Source organism: Epinephelus fuscoguttatus, linkage group LG20, assembly GCF_011397635.1.
Source record: "Epinephelus fuscoguttatus linkage group LG20, E.fuscoguttatus.final_Chr_v1".
Lineage (NCBI taxonomy): Eukaryota > Metazoa > Chordata > Actinopteri > Perciformes > Serranidae > Epinephelus > Epinephelus fuscoguttatus.
The window spans coordinates 38,619,235-38,640,488 of NC_064771.1; the positions used below are offsets into that span (position 1 = coordinate 38,619,235).

Genomic DNA, 21,254 nt, shown 5'->3' on the forward strand with positions numbered 1-21,254 from the left:
AGGTCGCGAATAAAAGTGACCGAAATGAGTTGCCTCCAAAGGGTGGCTTAGAGATAGGGGAAGGAGCTCGGACACTTTCAGAGGGAGCTCGGAGTAGAGCCGCTGCTCCTTCACATCAAAAGGGGTCAGCTGAGGTTGAGTAGAGGTGTTCCAGGCAAGTCTAACTGGTAGGAGGCCCCGGGCAGACCCAGAACACACTGGAGGGATTATATATCTCATCTGGTCTGGGAACACCTCGGGGTCCTCCAGGAGGAGCTGGAAAGTGTCACTGGGAGAGGGACGTCTGGAGTACTTTGCTCAGCCTGCTGCCCCCGAGACCAGGCTCGGATAAGCAGCTGAAGATGGGTGGATGGATGAAAACTCATCACTATCAGTGACGAGTTTCAGAGATGAGAGAGTATGTACCTAATAGTTCATCCTTCTGCTAACTGGAACTAAAGGCTCAAACTCATGTTTATGTAGCTAACACTGGCTAGAGACTCAAATCGCAGTGTGTCATCTGCCTCGCCCCCCGAGGCTATAGACCGTCTCACTGGGGGGAAGCAGACAGCTGATCCAGAGAATGACCCTGAATCAGCAGCCACAGCGACCCAAATCCAGCCAGCATGAACCCCGAATACGCCCCAGCTCCCCACCAGATCAGCAAACTTTCTGTTGCTGCTGTTACACAGGTCAGACCTAGCGCTGCAACTGGACACCTGCCCACTGTGAAACCACTGCGGGGTTTGCGCTGGTTGAATTCCAGCTGCTACAGCCGCCAACCGAAGGTCTGTCTCCAGAGCTACTGCCCACGCTCCTCCAGTAGAAGAAGGCCACAGTGGCGTGGAGCGAGGTGGAGAGACCGAGAGGTGGCTAGCAGCTAATTCTTGTCTCATTTGTGAAAAACAGTGTGATAGAAAAGAAATCAAAGTATGGGAAACACTTGGTTAGTGTCATGCATTTGCCCATGGTCGACTGGTGGGAGGGGCTTATGACAGGAAGGGGAGACATTTTTGGGGGGTCTTTTTTATTTCTCTGCCTACACCAACTTTACTGGATTTTGCTGTTGTAGTTTGTTGAGGTGGAGCTCATTTTGAAATGTTAGCCAATGATTATTTTCATTTTGGATTAATCTGCTGATTATTTTCTTTTTTTTTGTTTTATTTGTATAAACTTTTGGGTAGTTTAACTTATCATGAAACATTTTATAAACTCTACAAATGTCTTGTCTGCAAAAAATTGTATTGTAAAGTAACTGCTCTCAAATCTAGAGTCAAATAAATGGAGTAAAAATTACAATATTTTTCTCTGACATGTAGAGTAGAAGTATAAAGTACCTGAAATTTGTACTTAAGTACAGTACTTGAGTAAATGTACTTAGTTACACTGCCCCACTGCTGCTAATACTGTGCACCATACCACAGGAAGTAAACCTTAGAGTCTTGACACGCTCCTTCGACCAGCGAGATGTGAACTGCGTCAAATCTCATAAAAAGAGGATTACATATCAGATTAAACACAAGCCTCTGTTACATCAGCAGTTTTCACTTTGAATCATGTTTTTTTTCACTGCCCTCACACACACACACACAAACACACACACACACTAAGCCAGGGCGGAGAGCTTATGGCGTAATCGGTCTCGGCATCCAAACTGCTCTTTCCATGTTAGTATGATGAGGCAGATTTGTCGGCTTCTGATCTTTATTTTCGCCCTCATGCCCACTTTGGCACAAAAACATGACTCTGTTTAATCTCTCAGAGCCGCTGCGTCGAGCTTAAGACTGTTCATATCATAGTGTTAGTTTACTATGAGTTCAAAGAATTATCATCCGCCACTAATATGTAGATATGGAGATCAGTCTGCATCGATGAAGAGTAGCTGAAGTAACGTTGCTATTCTGTCGGAGGTGGAAAGTAGATTTACTCGAGATGTGTCCTTAGGTTAAATAGACACAGACTTGTGCTTTACCTGACTCTTTCCTTTTTATGTTTCTTCATACTTTATATTTCAGAGGGGAATGTTGTACGTTACAGGACGGCTTTGAGAATGAAAGGGGGAGACAGAGAGGAGATGACATGCAGCAAAGGGCCACAGTTTGGAACTGAGCCCGCGGCCACTGCAGCAAGGACATGGCCTTTTTACATGGGGCATCCACTCTACCAGGTGAGCTGGTGGGCGCCTGAAATATTGTCCTTTCTGCTCCACTAGATTCATCTGACAGCTGTAGTTACTGCCTTCTTCCCAGACTGGGATTTATACAAAATTAAATATAAAGAGTTTATCAAATACAGCACATTATGACTAAACATGCACCTTCTTACCATTTTGACATACAAAAACAAAAACAAACAACAACAACAACAACAACAACAACAAAACAGTGTGTAGTTGGGCCTCTTGTCAAGACATCTAAAGTCATTCAAACTGTTGGGGGAAAATTCTCCAGTATTTCATAGAAAAATAACAGATGAAAGAAACATACAAAAAACATAAATAAATAAATATAAATTTGTGTATCAGAACTGAGTTTCTTCTTCTATCCTCTCTTATTAATCATCTCATGACCCCTCAAGTTCATCTGGTGACCTTTTGAAGGGGCCCGACCCCCAGGTTGGGAACCACTGGGCTAAAGTGTGCCAAGTGCACAACGTGTTTTTGCCAAGAAGGAATTGTTCCCTGACCAAAACGGCGATCAACTCATCACAACCCTGTGACATCATTAGTGTGCTGCTGCTGTGCTTCTTCAGAACTAAGCTAGTTTTCCAAAATGAAGCTGAACAAAATCCTTACGAGCTACTGCAGAGTCAGCAAATTAGCTTGCTAACTAGGTAGGCTATGCTAACTAGTAAGTTTGCCAGTAGGCTAGAGAATTGTTAACAAACAAAGATTAAGGATGATGTTATATTTTCAGTAGCAAATACCTGCGCTTAAAACAATTTCCCTTCTTTTTTATAGCTTATTACAAAAGTTTTATTTTTGTTATGTTTTTACAAAATACTGGATAATTTGTTTATGTCAACAGTAGCATGGCAGTGATGGTCCTGGATCAACACAAGTACTGCAATCTTGCAGGAAAATTGTTTTGAATGGGCTATGAAAAAACCCATTACAACTGCAAAATGATAGCCAAATTTTAGAAAGTAAAATTAAACAGAATCAGAAACATTAAACAAAATCCTGATAAGCTACTGCAGGGTTAGCGAGTTAGCTTGCTAACTAGGTAGGCTATGCTAACAAGTTAGCTTGCTAATAAGATGGAATATTGTTCACTAACATTAAAAGTAAGGATAATATTTGCAGTTGCGATGGACACATTTTCCCGCCGTTTTTCATAACACATTCAAAACATTTTTTTGCAAGACTGCAGTGCTCGTGCCGACCCAGGACCATTAGCTACTGCTGCATTGTTGTTGACATAAACAAATTATCCAGGGTCACATGACAGTGTGGTCCCAGGTCCCGATCTCAAAAAAGAAAAGAAAACCTTTTTAAACAGGCTATAAAAAAGGAGGGAAAATGTTTTAATCTCAGGTATTTGCTACTGAAAATAGTATCCTTAATCTTTGTTTAACAATAATCTAGTTTACTGGCAAGCTTACATGTTAGCATAGCCTACCTAGTTAGCAAGCTAACTCGCTAACCCTGCAGTAGCTCATAAAGATTGTGTTTCTGAGGTTTTTGTTCAATTGTACCAACTCCAATTTGAAAAACTAGCTTAGCTCAGATCAAGGACTAAAGAATTTGAAAAAAGCACACCAGCAGCACACTGATGATGTCAGAGGGCTGTGATTGGTTGATTGCAATGTTGGTCCAGGAACACATGCTCCTTGTGAAGCTACAACAGTAACAGTAATAATGTAGTTAGTAATAATACAACAGTCACAGATGACATGTTGCTGTGGTGCTATTTACACTATAAATACATAATACTCATCTTTTTAAATGCGGTCCTTTTACTTGTAATGGAGTGTTTTTTCTCTTTACATAAAGGATGTGAGTCCTTCCTCCTCCACAGCTCCTCCTCTCTGGGCTCTTCCCCCCACAAACACTCTTCAGTGATGCAACCGGCTCTTTACAGCCAGCAATGCCTAAAGTGTTGCTGTGGTTACTCCACCCAATAAAACCCACTCTAAAGGCACACTTGGCTCAGCTATGTGACCTTCCCTCTGTGCACATTCATATCTGCTGACCTTGGATGTTGAAACAACGCGCCACATGCAGAGCAAACAACATGAATGGGAGAAAGTGGCAGAGAAAACACTTTTAAATAAAACTTAAAACTTGATCCTCCTGGACGAAGTCTTTTTTTCACCAAAATGTCGGGTTTATGTTGATGAAATATTAAAGGATAAGTCTGGTGATATTTTACATTTCTCTTAAAGGCAAACACTAAAACCAACAGTGGATGTATCTACTAACACATTTTGCGTGTGTATCAAAGTCTGTGTGTCTTCTTCATTGTTGTCCAAGAACTGTTTCAAAAAAACATTCAGCAGCCACAGTTTTGCACTGTGTGACATGTTCCTGCTTTGCCTGCTCCCTCCAGGATTTCACAGGTATTTTTAGGCCTGTTGCAGCCTAAATGATTTCCCAGCAGCTTTACTGAACAACTGCGGTGCATGCTGCCAAGGTTTTTGCAGTGAAAATTGCAAAAACTTGCAAAATTGCTTAGCTCATTGGTATAACTGATATAATTCTAATAAAAAACTGAAGGCAACTTGTCCCTCACTGTCCTGAGCGCTCTAACTAACCTTACCAAAAGGCTGTTTGATTTGTCTTGTCGCCTTTCAGTCATTCTCTGAGTGTGTTTTATGGTTCAAAAGTGACTGTCAGTCGATGTCCTTGTTGTTCCACCCGAGCAGTAACCTCTGGGGCTGAGAAATGAAGCCAATCCTGAGGTGCCAAAAACTACAGTTTCTCTAATGGCCACTTGAGGCTGGCTCTAAGAGCGAGTCAATCATCACAGACCTCCATGTTAAAAAGCCCAACTTAAAGGGATAGTGCAGCCAAAAATGTAAACTCAGCCATTATCTACTCACCCATATGCCGAGGGAGGCTCAGGTGAAGTTTTAGAGTCCTCACATCACTTGCAGAGATCCAAGGGGAGAGGAGGTAGCAACACAACTCCACCTAATGGAGGCTGACGGCGCCCCAGATTCAAACGGGAACTGCCCTGCCTGGTCATTAGCAGTAATTTTTATTGGTAAATATGTGACATTCCTGTTGCACATCTCTGCATCTTCACATCCAGAAACCAGGAGATGACTTTGGTGACTAGAGGCAAACTGCAATGACTGGACAGTTCTGCAGGAAAGTTGCGATGACTGGACAAAGTTGCAAGGTCGTGCAGAATTCACAGGGATTATCTGAATGTGTGTCAACTGTTGCGATCACGACATCGCAACATCCTGATTACCATGAACACACACACAGTGTCATTTATTTCGACCCAGTCCCACAAACACCGTCTTGCTGCAACAAATACTTACAAGAGCACCAAATGTGGATTAATCCGCTGCTGAAATTAGTCCCCAACAAATGCACTATGTCCTTCTGTTTGATAAAACTACAGTGAGCAGCTGTTTTAGGAGATAAGAGACTTTTCTGAAAATGAAACTACATATGTGACCTTTTTACAGATTTAAAACTTCATACAGGGTGGCTTCGTTTGAAATAGTCGCCCACAGATGCTATAATGTTCAACACGATCAATGCATCTTTTGTTTAGTTAGTTGGTTACTTCCTGTTTGATGACCCACAGTAGGTCTGGTCGTCCAAGCATTGTTTGAGTGGTGTACTGAGAGCTGCAGGCTTTGGCTATAAACTGCTTCGGCTGACTGTCGCCTCATAACCAATCTGAAGCACATGTCTGTCCCACTCATGTCATTTTCAGCCTGCACAGAAGCAGCAGGTTGTTAGTGGCCGTTAACGTTTGTCATTAAAGAAATCTGCCATTTTCAGAGTTATTATTTCTATAAGTTCACTTACAACAACCTGCCCTGCTGCATCCATCTCTTCCACGCTCTCTGCCATTTTCACGGTCGCGTCTTTTGTCATTTTTCTGGCTCTGACGCAGGAACATAACGTCCCCATTCTCAGTCCTGCCCACAAAGCTCCGATTGGCTCTGTTGGTTTTTCAAAATGCTGAAAATACCAGAGCTTCAGTATCTGAATGAGTGAAATAAGCTGAGAGGTAAGCAGCGATCCAAAGGTCTGGACCCAGGCTTGGCTCAGAGCTGAGTGCCATGGACAGGACAGAGGAGTCACACACACACACATTATTGGTTTCAGTCTTTTTCTAGGACTGGCTGACAATAACAAAGACACAGACTCACACCAGACTTATCCCTTTAAAAACTACATTTAAAAACAGGAGATCCCAATATATAATAAATAATAGAGAGATGTTTGTGTGTCCCATAGAAATCCTAATGAATGGTGTACTGTCAGTGCTCCGGGACAGAACTGCCATTGTCGCATTACACATGACAGAATCCAAACAACAAGAAAGCTGCACACTTGCCAACACTGACAATCCACTCTGAGAGGTCGTTCACTCTGCATCCGGGACCTCAGACGGTTAGAGAGCAAACAAACTCAAGGCTGATAAGAACTGGATCCTTTCACTGATAATAATATGTGCAGAGGGAACGTACATTAATCTGCAGCGTGGTCACATGACAGGCGACAGTTGTTGCTGCTAATTGTCCTTTTTTACGGGCATATTAAGGACTTCAGGCCTCTCACAGACTCTGTAATCATGAGAGCTTTTATTTTCATCAACACACCCGTTTGTCACTGGTGTCAGAGCCGGAGCCGCCTCATGATTTGCTTTGGAACAAAACACACACACAAATTTCACCTGCTGCAGAAAAGGAGCATGACAGCGGTCTTTGTCGCAGCTTCATGAGGGGGAAAAGGCTCAAAGGTCTGCTGATGCAGCTTGTTCGTCTCAGGGGCGTGTGAAAATGTAATCTTGGCACAGTCCCACGGCTCCTGAGCAAACCCGCTGGAAGACGGCTCTGCAAGGAGCTCGGTCAACAGGGATGTTGACACAGCTCCTGGAGCAGCGAGCATGCAGCAAGATGTGCAGCCTCACACTGTGTGTGTGTGTGTGTGTGTGTGTGTGTGTGTGTGTGTGTGTGTGTGTGTGTGTGTGTGTGTGTTTACCTCTGAATCCAAAGTGTGATGCACCAAAGTAGAGCAAAATGTTAATTTCTCTTAAAGGGACAGTTCACCCCAAAATCAAAAGTACACATTTCTCCTCTTCCCTGTAGAGCTGTTTATCAGTGTAGATAGTTTTGGTGTGAGCTGCAGAGTGTTGCAGATATCAGCCATACAGATGTCTGCCTGCTCTCCAGTATAACAGAACTACATGTCACTCAGTTTGTGGAGCTCAAAGAGCCAAAACAATACATTTAAAAAGATCAACATCAATGTCTCTTTGTGGAAATCATGACCCGACTACTCAAGATAATCACAGACCTTGTTGTGAGCAGTTTCATGTAGGAACTACTTTCTTTCTACTGAACAACACCCACCAACTGTATCACCGCACAGAAGGAAGCAGGCATCTACTGCTGCACCTAGCAACACTGTGCTAACGTTAAGGCCCTAACACACCAAGCTGGAGTAGACCGTCAGTCAGTGAGTGCGTTTACATGCACAGTTTAATTCCCTTTTCATTCGTAATGAAAGTTCATTCCTATTAAAAGTGATCTTGTAAACACCTAATTTGGAATGAAAATGGCCAATGCGATTGAAAATTCAATCCGATGTAAGGGGCTGGAATATTCCGTTTCTAATTCCGAATGAAAGAAATTCTCGCACTTGTATACACTCATTCCTCTTTAAGTTCATTCCAGTCTTTCTGCACATGCTCGTTTCCTTGCCCTTCTGGCGCCATGACGTATATAGCGCATGCATGACAAGATGGCAGCCTCTAAAAGCACAGTCTTCTACCTCCCTTCTTCGACCTTCTACCTCCCTTCTCCTCCTCAACAGACGAAGCATTAGCAGAACAAGGTTGTTGTCGTACTGCTGCTTCAAGAATATCAGCAAAACAAGCCCGAAAAAGGCACTAAGAACGGCGGCGTCAAGCATCTTGTTATCCGGAACGAGGACTACAGTGTTTTCTTCCGGTAAACGTAAACACGTAACATCTGCCCCGCCCCCTATCCAATCAGAAACCTTCCCTGCCCCAAACCTTGCGCAGACCCAAATACAGGCGATTAAACTGATCTCCGTGTAAACCCTCATTCAGAATGAATATTCCCCATGTAAACTACCTGGAAAGACTTTATTTCTGAATGAGAAGCCATCATGTAACCGCACCCAGTGTCGTGCTGTCACTGAGTGTTGCCCCAGTTTCTGCTGTGTGTCCCTTGTCTGCTGTTGGGCCAATTCAGCACGTTGAATCTGTGGAGGAGTCCGTTGGCGAATGAAATCACTCTGATTGGCAGCTCAGCACACGAGACGAGAAACAGAAGTGAGGAATGTTAAAGAGCTCAAGTCAAGAGGGCGTGGCATCGAAACAAACTTGTTATGTAAGATTCGTTTTTCTTCGGCATTGATTGTGTTATTATTTGCTACCCACAGAAAACATCCTTTGTTCTTTTAACACTGGACTGTGTTGTTAATGTGCTAATTGGCTAACTAGCATCTTGAATCCACCCTGTCGGTCTTTTGTTCTCTCTTTATCAATGATGAATACAGACAACTGCCACCTGCTGGTATGAAGAGTTGTTTCCTCTCAAGCAGGCACAGAATGAACAGTTTGTGCTGATTGGCCATTGGCTGAAGTCTTTACAGTATGTTCAGGTGAAACTTTCTGGCCGAGACACAGGTGACGTGATGCGTTGCGCCTTTGTCATTCTGATGTTGGTTTGGTGTGAGCCTTTACAGCTCAGTCAAGGAGGACGCCAGCTAATAATTCATGAGTAGATGCACGCTTCCTTCTGCGCAGTGATACGGTTGGCAGGTGTTATTCGGTAGAAAGAAAGTAGTTCCTACATGAAACTGCTCACAACAAGGTCTGTGATTATCTTCAGTAACCAGGTCATGATTTCTGCAAAGAGACACTGATGTTGAGTTTTGAGCTCCACAAGCTGAGTGACATGTAGTTCTGTTATACTGGAGAGCAGGCAGACATCTGTACGGCTGATATCTGCAACACTCTGCAGCTCACACCAAAACTATCTACGCTGATAAACAGCCCTACAGGGAAGAGGAGAAATGTGTACTTTTGTTTTTGGGGTGAACTGTCCCTTTAAGAGAAACTCCATGGATTTTGCACATGAACATCAATTTTGTATTTGGGGAGAAAACCGATGCATCTGATCTTCAAACTGGACGTCTGGTTGGCGTTAGAAAGGCATTAATGAAAAGATGCCATTAGATGCATGTTGGGGTTTTTTTTCTTTTTGGAGCTTGACCCATTTTAGGGACTAAAACCTGGATACCCCGCCCTGTGCTGCCTCAATAATGACCATCCTTTTTAAAATCTTTCTCCAGTGAATCTAAAGTACATTATTAAACCGCTTTAAAATAGTGATAAGGGGATTTTTTTTATGCAGATTTTGTTCCTGTGATTGATCTTCTGGTCTGTAAAATGTCAGAAAACAGTGAAAAATGACTTTCAAGGTGTTCAGAAGGTCCTACGGGACGACTTTAAAACTGTCAGACAAACAGTCCAAAACCCAAAGATGTGCACTTTACGGTCATATCAGACACGGGAACAGGGAAATCCTCACATTTCAGAGGCTGCAGATATTTCAGTGTGCAGGATTTAGGAGGATATAATGGCAGAAATGGAATATAATAATAAGTATGTTTTCTTTAGTGTATAATTGGCTGGACGTAAGATTTGCTGTGTTTTCGATACCTTTAAATGAGCCGTTTATATCTACAAAGGGAGCAGGTCCTCGTCTACAGAGATCACCATGTTGCACCGCCGTGTTTCTACAGTAGCCCAGAATGGACAAACCAAACACTGACTCTAGATGAGGACATTCACAATTTCTGAGTCAGCCACTGTAGTTAGCCAAAAAAAAAAAAAAAAAACCCTCCTCAACATCTGGATTTTAAGGTTCCAGAGACAAAGGTGAGCACACATTAGCTGGTGCTAGTTAGCAGACAGTCTCAGACGTGCCGAACAGTGTAGAGAACCACTGATCTGTAACGTGAAACTGCTTCAATCAGTATTTTTACTGGTTTAAATCACCAAATCTGTTTGTTTTTGAGATGAAGAGACGTCTAGGGTTAAATCAGCTCACAGTAGAAACCTCCTGAACAACCTGGAGAAGTTTCAGCTGGTCTTAATCTGCAGTTCTCACCACAAGATACCACTAAATCCATCTAACCCTTACACACTGGGCCTTTAAAAATAATTATTAACCCATTATCAAAATGTTTCAGTCAGAGCTGAAAAAAATCAGTCTATTAATTGATTTGTCAATCGACAGTGAATTAATCGACAACAATTCTGATAATTACCATTATTAAACCAGTCAGTGATGGCATATATTCTCTGGTATGGGGACTTTTCCCCTCATTAATTATATAAAATGTGTTATAAACAAATATATTTCAGTTTTAGACTTATTCAAATAAGACATCTGAATATGACATCTATAACTGTTAGTAGCAGCCCTCCATTATTCAGTCAAGTGATTCAGATGTGATGCACGGCAGAAAATTCATCTGAAATCTTAAAAAGATGTTGTATTCAGAGGGCGGTTGGATGTTACAGGGTTTGTCTATTAAATGTCAAGAAATAGGGCAAAGTGGCGTCTTTGAGATGCTCATCCCGTCTGAGCAGCAGTCAAAAAGATTCTCCATTTTCATCAACACAAAACACAGAAAAGCAACAAACCCTCCCATCTGAGAAGCTACAAACAGAATATTCAACATTTCATCGATTTGTTTTCATGCCGTCGGACCAATTGATTCCTCGTGTAATTGTTTCTGTGCTGAAACAGAAACAAAGGTGTTTGTCTGATGCCGTGTCTCGTCCTGCCGGCTCACCAGCGCTGCTTGTAGCTCAGCTGAGAGACGAGGATGCTGCTCTCATGCTTGATTGCCTTTGTATCTCTGACCTACTTTCATTCCCTCTCTGTGTTCTCGCCCAGCCTCCAGCAGCCTCCAGCAGCCTCCAGCAGCCACAGACCGCCTCTACCTTTCTGTTCTGTGGAGAGACCGAAGGTGGAGCCCGTTTCCATTTTACCCTCCACGTCTAAAAGCACCGGAGGGGAAACATCTTGCAGGGCCGGCCTGCACGCGGGCCCCTCCTCAGCACCCCTCCCGTTCACTATCTGCGGTGCCCAGCAGTCACGTATATTTACTGTCTTTGCTTTCATACCTCCAGGATGTTAACCACACCCTGCTACCTCTCCACACATCCTCCTTTCAGCGTCTTAAAACAAGACGTTACATAATCAGTGCTTGACTTTCACTTCCAGTTTGCAGAGGGAGAAAAAGACACCTTCAGAACATGAGGAATTCTCCTGCTGTTGTCATGGTGCCGAGAGTAAAGTCATCTCCAGCTGCTGCATGTTTCAATATGTACACAAGACCCAGAGCTACCACCTGACACACACACACACACACACACACACACTCGTCTACTGGTGAAATGAACCAATCCTCCATCAGCATGGTGCCAATTAACTGCATACAAGAATGCAGTTTAAAGCCTGCTGTGGCATTTCTTCTTCTCTTTAAGGAGACGACGCAATCTGAAAGACGTCTGAGCGTCTTCTTTTGGCAGACGTTTACAACTCTGTCAGGCTTATCTTGTTTTTTGCCTCCTGTGCACCTGAATGAACGCACACATGTCAGAAGAAGAAGAATGAAAACAATTACGATATATTTTATGCTTGATTATCCAAAAAATGAGTCATTAATCAAGAGGGAGCAGATTAGCTAATGATTGTTCTCATTATCACTCATCATTTGGCAATAAAATGCCCAAAACTCAAGGCGATGTCTTCAAATTTGTTCAAAACCTAAATATATTCTAATGTAAACTCATATAAAAACATATAAAAACAGCTAATCTTTACATTGTAGAGGAATATTTGGCATTTTTTTTCTTACAAATAACTGAAGAAAAAAGGAATTGTTCCAGATGAATTTTCTGTCAGTTGACTAACCAATAATTAGACTAATATCTTTAGGTATAAATGTAGATACCCGAGCCTGAATAACTTATATAAAATCTCCGACTGTACAGAAGTAATTTCAGTGATGTCGTTGGGTTTGCCAGCCTAAGCTCCTCAGGCTGAGGCTGGCTGCATGAGGTCACCTTTGGACACGAGGCAGCGGCCCGTCAGTCTTTGCTAAATGGAGCACTTGAGTGTGGATTCATTTCATAACGCCTGACGCTGGAGGACACGTCACTGACGCCGATGACTCCATGAAGTCAGCGGCCATGTTCTGAGGACTGATTGTTTTAATGTGAACCTGCATCTTTGTTGTGGACTGAAGTCCTGGACTCGTGTCCATCGTAGTCTCTGGTGTTTTCAAAGTCCTCTGACCTTCATTAAGATGGAGACAGGAGTCCAGTGTCTGACTGAAGACATACTGGAAACTAAAAACTGGAGTATTTATAATAACATCAGACCACTAATAAGTATAGGTTAAAATTAAAACTTAAGGGCCAGGATCAGATTTTTGTCAAAACTCCACCAATTCTACACGTGAAGTTCAGTTTCTTCATCATGATGGTGAGGAAGGGTTTCTGCTTCCTGGTCGACATAATACCCGATTCGTTAAGCTTCGACTCAAACGTATGTGTTATTCAAATCTATTTCAGAGTGATGCTTCTTTTTTTTAAATCATGAACGAACAATGAAAACATGAGGGCACCGTTTCTTTCGGTTTTCAACTCTATGTTGCGACAACACTCTGGTTCATCTGTGGTTATGTTTTGGTTTAAATACCCAGTTTGGTCGCTACAAACACTTCAACTCCTGTTAAAAAAAACACCCTCTTTTGTTGGTCCAACACTGTGGTCTGTTGCTGTCCTACTTGACCTAGGTGTCTCGCCATCCACTGGCCCAACCTTCTCCTTGTGAGAAACTCAGCTCATATACATGTAATCTGATCTACATCATAAGTTTGAAACGCACAAATAAAACGTATCGGTGGTTTGCAGAAATGTACAATGCTAACATTTTATTTTGGCGTCTGGGCTGTTTCCTGTGACTGACATATCAATGTTAATGCTTCAACATCATTATGACTGAGTTAAAATCAAACCTATAACCTACATGGGATTAATCTTTAAAAACCTAGCCTCTCTATACAGACTCACTGTTTGTAGTCTGCGTGATGTTGACCAATCATGTTTGAGCCGGCTGCAGTTGTTGCCAGGTTGAACAGTCCGTGCGGTGAACATATAAACGGAAGTCGGAAACAAAATTCGCCTCCTCCGCCCAAATCAAACCGGAATGCCAAAAAATGGGTTCCAAGAATGTTAAAAAACCTATTTAGAGAGACGAAATCATGATGTCACTTCCTGTCTCACCTCTGTTCCATTAGCATCTGTAACTCAATGAAAAATACGTTCAGCATTGTTTCATCTGTCTCTCTGCAGACATGAAACTAACAACTGACAACTCGCATGAAGAACTACAGACATCTTGTAGTTGTAATCTCAGCACTGTTAAAACGTATTAGAGCTCGCCATGACCCCCTGACTCCCCGTGAACTTGATTTTTTTGTATCAAGCTATGAAGGTTAGCTCACAAACATCTCAGGCTGATGGGAAATGGGGCAAAGCGGGAGGAGACGACCAATGAGAGGGTGTGGTACCTACTGGCATGTGACAGCAACTCTTCTCTCACTCCTGATTTGACGTAGCGTGCAGCGAGGAGGTTTTATATCGCTATCAGGTGCAGTTAGAGAGCGAAGGAAAGGACTCTGAAAGTTCCTCATCCAGGGCTCATGGGAAATAGTGTTCATTAAAGGCAGTTTTTAAAAAAAAACTAAATATGCAATAATCAACAATATTAGCTTGTTTTGTTTTTTTAGATTACCGTCCTTAGACACACGAGGCGAGCCACACTGTTGAGAAAAACTCTCAGTCTGCTCCAGAGCTGGATTTCTAAATATTAGCATAGTTAAAAATGTCAATAAGATTTGAAATGCTTCTTCTTGAACATAAGATGTTTTTGTGTCTTTAGTTAATGCTGTCTGCCTCACTGCATCTGCCCTGGAGACTTGTCTTCATGGCCCCTACGCACTAACTCTCAATAGCGCAGTCACCATGCTGGCATTGTTACGCCTCTGCAAACCACAGATATGTTACATTTGAACATTTCAATCATATGAACGTTTCTACAGTGACGTCATATATGAGCAGACTTCGTTTGGCGACACATCACTGTGTTTCCAGCAGCTTTTTAGGCACCAAACTTTCATAGCGACCCACTGCTGTCTTTCTAACGGGGATATAGTAGCACTGAAAGCAGATGGTTTTTAGCAAGACATCAGTGCTTTTCCTGCAGAGATTGTGCCCCAAAACCAGGTACATTGAGCCAAAACATGATCTTTTCCGAATCATAATTAAGTGGTTTTTATCCCTAAACACAATCTCATTAACGTAGTATATGAGCTGCTTTGTCATCCAGAGGTGGAGGGGATGGTGGATGGTGTGACACCTAAGCAAGACACCTGCCAAGCTGCAGACCACTGTTAGAGACCAACAATAAAACTGGTTGTGATATGGCGACACATCGCTGTGTTTCCAGCGGCTTTTAAGGCGCCAAACTTGGGTGTATGGTAGCGACCCACTGCTGTTTCTCCAACATGGATTTAGTGCCACAGAAAGCGTCAGATATCAGTGCTTTTCCAGCAGAGACTGTGCCTCCAAACCAGGTCTTTTAAGCCAAAACATGATCTTTTCCTGACCATAACCAAGTGGTTTTTGTGCCTTAACATAACCACGTTAACCACAGCGCCGTACAAACCCTAAGTTTCAGGATATCAGCTATCATAATGTCCAATTTGCAGAAATGCACAATGCCAACAGTTTTTCCAGACAGCTGGGTTGCTCTCAGAGTGCACGCTGTATGGGCATGTGAGCACTGTATTACGATCCATCTGAAGAGCTCTGAATCCATCCTCTAATCAAACTACCACTTCAGCAGTTCTTAGGGAGGGAGGGGTCCCTGTCAGACCTCTCTGTCTGCATGTCTCCAGGAACACCTGGTGCCAAAGCGCTGCAGAAACTTGCAGAAGGCTGCTCTGTGTCTATCCAAACATTACCAAAATGACACTGAGATGTCTTTCATTCCTCTGCGCGATCATCTGGCCGCGTGGAATGGCTTCCAGCTGCAGCTACAGACTACAACACGCCTGGCTCCCCTCCTCCTTGTTGCACAAATCAATGTAACAAGAAACTGGCTCTTCCCATGAGGATGGGAAGAGGTGTGTCGGAGGCGAGGAAAAGACTCACTCCCAACAAATGCATCCAGTCCATCAGAGCACAGGTATTATCACCGCTGACATGCAAACAGCGCGTTAAGCTCTATTGTTTTCATGGTGGAAGGCTTTTCATGCACCTACTGTGCATCAGATCCTGTCCACTGACCCCGGGCGGATTACTGAGGAGCCCATATGTGTCAGATAAGCAGCCTGGTTCACTGCTCGGGCTGTGTGACAGCGGAGACGCTGCGCTGCTGTGCGCGCACTCTCCACTGTTGATCAAATGAAAAATGGGCTTGGCATTTGCGCACAGGCGCCGCATCGCTCCCGATCCCCAGCTGAATCTGCTCTCTGAATAATGCAGGAATATGAACATGCATGTCAATAAATGCAAAACACCGGGGGCTCGTTTGTGCACTGCTTTAGATGCAGGGTTGTGAAATAAAAAGGAGTGGATGTGTGGTGCACGTACAGCGGTGCTAGAAACCATTTAGGCCCTGAGATGCAAGAAAGAAGCGAAAGATCCAGAATAACGGAGCGAAAAAAAGCAACGTGCAGAGCCACAAATACAAATCAAAGCAGACGACACAAAGGAAAGAAGCTGCAGAGCTGGAGCATGTTTTAGAGAAATAACAATGCCTCATTGTCCTCCTGGGATCCTTCAGTAATGAGATTATATATATATTCTGTCGGATTAGTCTTGTTACGCGCGCAAGGACAATCTCCGTGTGTGTGAGGCAGAGACGGACCTGCTCCTGCTCCGGCTCCGGAGGGTGATGGAGACATTTTTGTTTTTGCAGGGAATGAGGAGCAAACACGGTGTGTTGGTGGAGAGAGGGAGGCGACTGGTCCTGGAGCAAAAACACGTTTGTTTCTGTGTGTGTGGTGGATGGAGGATCGATGGAGATGGACATCGCGCACAATTAGAAAAACGCCCTAAACGCGCAACACAGGCCGCAGCAGGAGGATGTGCGCGGCCATATGACGTGAGAAAAATGTATCTCATTCCTGTGCACGGTATTTCTATACGTGTAACCGCTCAGAGGCCCAACCTCTCCCACCTCATGCAAAAAATATTAAGTGACAAGACGAATGCCGATGGAGAACAACGACGCAGCGTTTTGGTTCAAGTGTCGGCGGCTCGCTGCGAGGTTCCGCTGTCACTGCGCTCACACTGGATTTGTAGAAATAAGAGAAATATGTCGGGTCTTTTCTTACCTGAGTGCAGACAGCGGTGTTGTGTCTTCAGCGGCAGTCGCTCACCGGGCTCACACGGCTTCTCCTCGCAGTGCAGCGGCCGGCCGGAGCGGGGCGCTGTGGAGCGGAGAGGAGCGGTGACTGGCTGCCCTGAAATGCAACCTGTGTGCTCACAGCCACCCAGCTGGTCTCATGGAGGCTGTAAACAAAGACATGCAACTACAAGCTTCAAATACACTGTTTATTTCATGATTTATATCATTTAAAGATTCATGTCACCACTCACATGTTCATCACATGTTCATGTTTGAATCAGTGATGTCAGAAGTATTCAGATCTTTACTGGAGTAAAAGCAGTAACGCCCCAGTGTAGAAACACTATAGCTACTTCCTGCATTTAAAACGTTACTTAAATTACGTTACAAAAGTATCAGCAATAAAATCTAATTAAAGATACCCACAGTAAAAGTAGGGGAGAGCGGGGTCGTTTGGGACGTTTATGGATCTACATGAAATAACCTTCCATAACTCAGACTACTGAACAGTGTCTGTTAGAAGAGCTCAAGCCAAACGTTACTGGCTCCTCTAAAAGTGTGCTCAGGGTGCAGATTTCACTTTACGATCCCCTTAATTTAATGTGCCATTACCTTTAACTCCTGATTGGCTGAGGAGCACTGCATCATGAGGACGGACCAAAAGTGTTAAACTGAGCACAGACCCTCACTAGTTAGTTTGATTTGTGATCTCAAAGACAGCTGTGTGTTCTTCCTCCTGAACCGGGTAATAAGGTCTTAATGCATTAATAAATTCTGAATGCATTTTCTTAAGTGCATTTTTTCCTTAAATGTGAGTCCTTGAAGATAAAGTGAGTAACCTCATGTTCACATGATCTAAGTTTGGGATAACTGATTTGAGATGTCAGATTAAATTTAGGCACATATTACTGATTCAATTAAAGGAGCAGTCTGGTGTTTTGCACTTTGAGCCCCATGTCTGGTTGTTTATGATGAAATAGAGTGGCTCAGACCAAAATAGTGACGATTGCTCATTTTCAGAGAGTTTGTCTTTGCCCTGCCTGGCTTAAAGGGAAATTTCGGTTTATTTCAACCTGTCTCCTATCGTCCTAAATTTGTTTCAAGTGACTAGTGACATAGAAATAATAGTTAGCATGTTAGCTGTTAGCCTAGATACAGCCGGGGCGCATAGTAGCGTCAGACCTGTTAAAACGTAAGTGAACGGGCAACCTTCAAGTGCAAAGTTAGTCCACTAAACAAGCTTTTTCTCCACAAAGACCGCCTCATATCGTTAGGATAAATGTCAGAGAACATATAGAAAACCACATGTAAACGTGTTGTCTTACTTTACTGGTGTGCTGCCATGTTTGTTTACCATTTAGCTCTGCTTTCCAAGCACGGCTCACGGAGCTCGCCGGAGCCGAGAAGCGTGGGGACGTTAGCACTAGTCGGCTGCCATGCTAACGTTCCAACTCTTCTCCGTGAGACAGGCTCATGGGCTCCTGGCTCAGTTGGAGTTGGAGCGTTAGCGTGGCAGCGGAGTAGTGTTAATGCTAACAGGAAAGCAGGGAAATAGCTAAACACAGCAGAGACCGAAAGTGAGTGAAAGACATCGCTAACTGCTAAACTAAGCCAAACTAAGTTGGCTGTTCAGGTTTTATTTCTTCGCCCCTGTGGCGAGTGAATCTGCCTGCAGTGAAAGCGGGGCTAACCGGTGCTTCCTCCTCAGGCTCCACTTCACTCAGCTGCCAGCACAGCCAGTTAGCCTCTGCTAGCTGGGCTCTCCGTTTGGATCCAACCGGAGCACCGAGCCCTGGTTTGTTATTCAGGTTAAAGTGGGAAGAAGCAGCGGGTTTATCGGGCAGCTGAGTGAAGTGGAGCCTGAGGAGGAAACACCGGGACCGTCTGGATGTAATAGTCCGTGAAGGTGCTGCGGTGCTCAGCTGCACAGACAAGGCGAGTGGGGGGTGTTGGAGAGCAGAGGTAGAGGGAGGTGTGGCTCATGACACGCTTTGTTTTGCTCTACAGGCAGTGCACAACAGCGAACCTAGCGGTGAAACGATTTCGCTTATTGCTCCTTTAAACAACTGCACAATGGATTACTGGCTTGTAAACAACCTTCGCAGTACGATGCCTTTGAACACGCCAACCTTCTTCTTCTGCTTCTTCTCTGTGTCCAATTACATTGCAATGGTTTCCTGCTGGTTGGCGACACCCATGTAAAGGAGCATTATCGCCATCAAGTGGGCTGGCGTGTGTAACGCTTCAGGGTCAAACCAACGATCAAGCGGAAGTTTACACACGGGTGTGAGGCAGCTGAAGAAATAGTTCCACAGTCGAGATACGAAAACACGGATGGAAACCACAGTTTGCTACGATTTGTATGTCAGAACGTTTAGGGTGGCTTCAGGACAGGTTCACACATGGCCATAGGCAGCAGTGTTAAGCCAGGCAGGGGAAAGACAAACTCTCTGAGAAGAACCAATCGTCACTATTTTGGTCTGAGCCACTCTATTTCATCATAAACAACCCAGACATGGGGCTCAAAGTGCAAAACACCAGACTGCTCCTTTAAGTATAAACGGCAAATTTTTCCTCACCGCGGCCCCTTTGTTCTTTTTGTTGTTCTTTTGTTAATGGTGTATTTAAACATTTAATAGTGTTTGCTGGGATTTAGCCGGGTGGCTGCTGGGTGACACATTCCTTTAAGAAACAGAAAACATCTGAACATCTCCACTTTGAGACTGAAAGAGAGGAGGGTTTGGCTGAGAATGAGCGTGGTGAATAACTTCAGCATAGCTACTTGCTGAAACGTCACCACTGTTCCAACTGACCCCGCTCTCCCCTACTCATGATGCAGAATGATCCAGTGATGGACACTTACTATATTTAGTATTGTACTTAAAATTTTGAGGGACTTGTTCTTCTATTCTGATGCAGTTCAGAGGGAAATATTTTCACTCCACTACAATTAATCCACCGGTTTAATCACTTGTTACTTTTAACAGATTCAGATTAATATAAAAATCACTAACATTCAACAAAAAATTAACCATTAAATAATGATGTGTTTTTGTGGTTTGAGCCCAGCAGGATGTTTGCTCCACCTTTACCAGCTGCTGCATCAGTGACACATTAATGCATCAGTTCTCAATGTAACAGATATTATTACGAATTATTATTTGGGTTCAATGTTTTCAATGCATTTGTAATATTTGTTATCTTACCTCACTGTTTGTGTCCTCGTCTTCAATGCAGCACATCTGAAATAAAAACATTCTGATATCTGTTGACTGTTGACATGTTTTGATGTTATTCATAGAGCTGTACATGAGGATAAATCTGCCTAAAATAGTCTGGAAGGGGTCAAAGGGCAAGACACAGGAAGACACAGGAAGACAGGAAGAAACAGGAAGACACAGGAAGACACAGGAAGTAGGGTTCTGGATTGGAGCAGCTACATATTATAGGATGCTGATGGAATATGGAGGAGATAAAGGTGTTTCAGCTCTGAGACTTTCCTGGGAAACAGATCTGGGTGATGAACATGAATGTGCTAAGATTTGAGGTAACTCCAGAACAATGTCAGGGGAGCTGAGGGTGAAGATTATTCAACTTTAATTTCTGCACTGACTTTATTGGACCCTGAGCAGGATTTTCAGACCTGGCTTAAAAGACTCAGCTACTTGTTGGAAGTGTTTTATGGATGATATTTGGGAGACTGTCTGCTTTTCCCCAGTCACTGAAATACTGGATGCAGACTGCTGTGTCACGATTAGACGTCAGAACTAGAAGAAATAGGTGAGTGAATTAGGCAAAGTAGTGGCACATTGTTTGTGATGAATGGGTTTGGGATATGATGAGCATGTGACTTTATTGTGTTTTATTTATTTATTTATTATTTATGATATTATTTCATTATTTTATTGTGTTTTTTTTTAAATTTTATCATTATTTTTTTTTTTAAGATTATTTTTTGGGCTTTTTGCCTTTAATTGACAGGACAGTGTGGAATGGAGAGAGAGAGAGAGAGTGGGGGGGATGACATGCAGCAAAGGGTTGCAAGCCAGAATTGAACTTGCAACTGCTGCAGCGAAGCATCGCCTCTGTACATGGGGCGCCGGCACTATCCACTATGCTACCGACGCCCCAATTTTATCATTATTTTTTCATTTATTTTCCCCCATTTTCTCTGGATACAGACTCCTTCTCTCTCTCTTACAGAATTTTATTTATTTTGCCCCGTCATGTCTCTTTGGTTGTGTGTAGTACATTAATGATTTGTGAGCCACTCTATAGGCAGGTTGACCCCTCTTGGTTTTGGGTGGGATCAGTGGGGGGCGTTATGTTTTGTTGCTGTGATGGACTGTATGTGTAGACAAAGTGATGTGACTGATCTGAATATTGTAAAATAAAAAATTGCAAGTCATAAAAAAGAAATGATCTTTAAATGCAACAGCACAGAGTGCTTTAAGCTGAGCTAACTAAGGACACACGAGGGGGAACATTAATACTGGCCAACCACATCAAACAGACACAATGTCAATCACACAAAAAAGAATAATTAAAAACTAAACTTACAAAATTAACTTGAAAATACACAAATAAAACAACGTAATCACCAGAAGAAA

General features: G+C 43.3%; 1 protein-coding gene across 24 annotated transcripts in view; it reads right to left on the reverse strand.

The window, feature by feature from the left end:
* The window catches only part of mapta (microtubule-associated protein tau a), a 58,402-nt gene extending 41,555 nt beyond the window's left edge, over nt 1–16,847 (reverse strand). For 6 of the 24 annotated variants that reach the window (XM_049562810.1, XM_049562793.1, XM_049562792.1 and 3 more), the window contains exon 1: nt 16,631–16,838. The gene's annotated coding sequence lies outside the window, so the exon portion shown is untranslated. Of the gene's footprint in view, nt 1–16,630 lie in introns of all 24 variants that reach the window. The other 18 variants (XM_049562801.1, XM_049562799.1, XM_049562795.1 and 15 more) reach the window with 8 other exon arrangements.
* Between the last annotated feature and the right edge of the window lie 4,407 nt (nt 16,848–21,254).